The sequence below is a fragment of the Mytilus galloprovincialis genome, chromosome 3 (assembly GCF_965363235.1).
Source record: "Mytilus galloprovincialis chromosome 3, xbMytGall1.hap1.1, whole genome shotgun sequence".
Taxonomy (NCBI): Eukaryota; Metazoa; Mollusca; class Bivalvia; order Mytilida; family Mytilidae; genus Mytilus; species Mytilus galloprovincialis.
The window spans coordinates 66,339,010-66,342,316 of NC_134840.1; positions in this window are offsets into that span (position 1 = coordinate 66,339,010).

Sequence of the window (3,307 nt, forward strand, 5' to 3'; positions counted from 1 at the left end):
CTAAGAGATTATGTTTTAATACTGCCAAAAGGAAGTATGAGAACTGCTCCAAAGTATGTGATTGTAAGATCAATCCCCAGCTTGCTCAAACCAAGGAAGAAAAATTAATAATTCTATGCTCAAACCATACACATGAATTGACTGCTTCTCCACTTTTTATGTTGCAAGTATGAGCATAGACTGATGGGTTCAAAGTCAGAACAATGTGGCAGACTCGGGTAACATGTCTTTCTTTGGACTGTTACCTTGTCAACTACCTATCAATCTTTTTAAACCAAATTCTGTGAAAATGTCATTGCAACTCAAGATGGCGATGGGGCGATGGGGCAATTATATTTCCTTGACTCACAGTGTCCCAAAGGGATAGCTTCGATATAGAAATATGGTCATCCCTTGATTTCTCCTACACCAAAAACCCATGCTAGAGAGTACATCTCTTTGGTTGATTTAGTGCCACGCTCATAGCATGTTGAATAATCCTTATAACAACTCATTGAGAGGTCCCTATCTAGCATACACTCTTTCTGGTGGAAGTCGAAATTCCCACCCTAAATCCGAGTCAACATACTCATTAGATTTAGTGTTAGTTTTTCTCATCCCGGATAAGTATGAAATATTTGCCACTGGACACTTATCTAATGACAATCATTCAATCTGTTTTGTGTTTCTAGACAAACCAAAAGCTGATATATTTATTGTAAGCCAAGACAAAAACAATCTGGAGTTATCTTTCTTTGTACAACTTACTAAAAAAACTTATAAAACTTAAAGTGTTAAGCGCCTGTAAAATAGAAATTTGTATAGTTTTTCTATTGTGCCACTCTTAATTTAGAATATTCAGTATATTAAGTTATGAGTTGAAAGAATGTAAAGACATACAATGATATGTTTATAAGAAATCTCTAAAGAATATGCATATCTTCTTATTTTATAAAAAACGTAACTTTTTTACACAATCAAAGCAAGTCTGAAATATTATGCATTTAATATACATCAGAACGTACTTGTTATAATTGCAAAGTGTATACCAAGTTTGGTCTAACATTGTCAATGAAAGATGTCATGAAGGACAATTTAGCTAGTTTTGACAATTTCAGTTTTTTGTGTTGCTTATCATCTCAAATGTGTGCCATTCGCAAATGTATAAAGTTAATAGTTAAAAACGAAGAAGCATGTGTGCATGTATATAGTGATGAGACAACTTGACTAACCAGTGGATGAAGATTATGGTCTTGGTGCCATGAACACTGCAGTACATTATTGCATCATAAAATTTACATCGTAATTAAAGGTTTTGTTTGATTGTCTAGTTTTCATAAGTTTTATTGTTCTTCAATTTTTTTTTACAATGAAGTGTAGCCTCTTCCATTTTTGAACATCATTGAACAAGATATTTATTATAGACTGTAAAAAATGCCACCAAATAACATGCAAAGCTCTATTTAAATCTGAGTTGTATGCAGTAAAATAGCACATAGAGGTTTTTTTTTATATTTTTGCTGAAAAGGGACTTGATTTATTTATTTTTATTTACCTATCGGAACAAAAACATCCAAATAAAAAATGATAAAATATTGGTTTTCCCTATTACAGTTATCTTTCTTTTACTGGCTTAAATACCCTGGTTGAGAAATTTCCAACAGGTGTATTTCTGGTCCAATATGCAAAATAAATAACTGAATTTAGTTAAAAATCTTCATACTTATATAATTACATTAGATGTATGTTTCACTGTAATACGTTATTCTGATTGGCTAACTACACATCACATGTTATTCCTTAAGCAATGGCATTACTCAATAAAACTTTTCATTCATGATAACACGAGGTCCCACAATAAAGTGCACAAGTAAATTAAATAAAAAATTGATAAAATTCGTGTTTTCATGATCCTAGCTAAAAAAATGTTATTATAAGTATTGAATGCTTCTTTTTGTAAATTTTTGTAAGCTTCCGCGCTCATACAAAATGTACTTCGGTCAACGCTTTTACACCCCAATGAAGTTACAAAAAGAAGCATTCAATTCTTAAATAAAACTTTGATATACTTAAAAAGTTTTACGTTTAAAAGATGTTGTCAGGCTTTGAATATGTCCGTTTATACAATTGACATGTTCTGAGAGCAATTGTGTGTTGCTGTTTTCATGCATGCATTTAATAGTGAGGGGCATTGCCAAGCTAGCTGTTATCTTTGCACCGTTTTAACACAGATACCGTGGTACTAATAAAATTGTCCCACATACAACTTATCATTCAGGTATAGCATCGAAAGGGAATTAATTTATTGTGGTTTTTACCATTTTTGTATCAAACTATTTGTATTAACTTTTTTAAAATAGCCTAAGGTTTCTTTTGTAATTTTTTTTTAGCCGATTTTAATACCAGAACTTCGATCTACAATTAGGAATAAAAGCACAAAAATGTCTTTTAATATTGTTTTTATCTCTTCCGTCATAATTGTTTTGAAAATGTTAAATCTCGTTCAAGTGTTTTTGGCTTAGGGCTAAACACAACCAAAACAAGAGATGAACTAAATTCCTCATAACCTCAACTTTAATTATAACCACTATAAAGTAGCCCTTCCTAAAGTATTTAAGAGTATTGCCATGATTGAATCATCTGTAGAGTTGTTTACTTGTTTGTTTCTATCTATCTGTAATTTTGAAGATACCAGTCATGTATTAAGGGCCCCTTTATTCAAATATTTTGAGAATTATAGCTAACTGTTGCTGATTGTGAAAAGTAATCCAAAGTATTGAACATTTTTTTTCCTTTTTACATGCCTGCAACAGAATCAAATTTCCATGTTCATTTTCTGTTAATGAGTTAGGACATTATCAAACGCGAAAATGATATACTTTGTAATAAAAAAATAAAATCATGTTCAATAGAAACAAACATATTCACATCGATAAAGGATAGACAAAACAATGGTTAAAATGTGAAAAAAAAGGAGAAATAACAAATATCGATCCCCAGAACACACACAAAAAACTAAATATTAAAGAAAACGGAACCAATCCCTCTTGTTCCGTACTCATCAACAGAAAATTTCTAGCAAGGAAATCCTGCATGATAGAAAACGCAAGTTTCAGAATATCGTCTAACATGGGAATTGTTGTATTGTTAAAAATGTCTTGTATGTCGGTTAAAAGCTCATTAGAGCTTATGTTTGTCCATGTTTGTATACGTTGCCGACTCTAAATAAAGCTTATTTATTTATTATTATATTTACATACGCCGCATGCAGATACTTCTTGAGTGTTGGTACATAAAAATGGAAAATTTACTATGTAAAAAATATAAT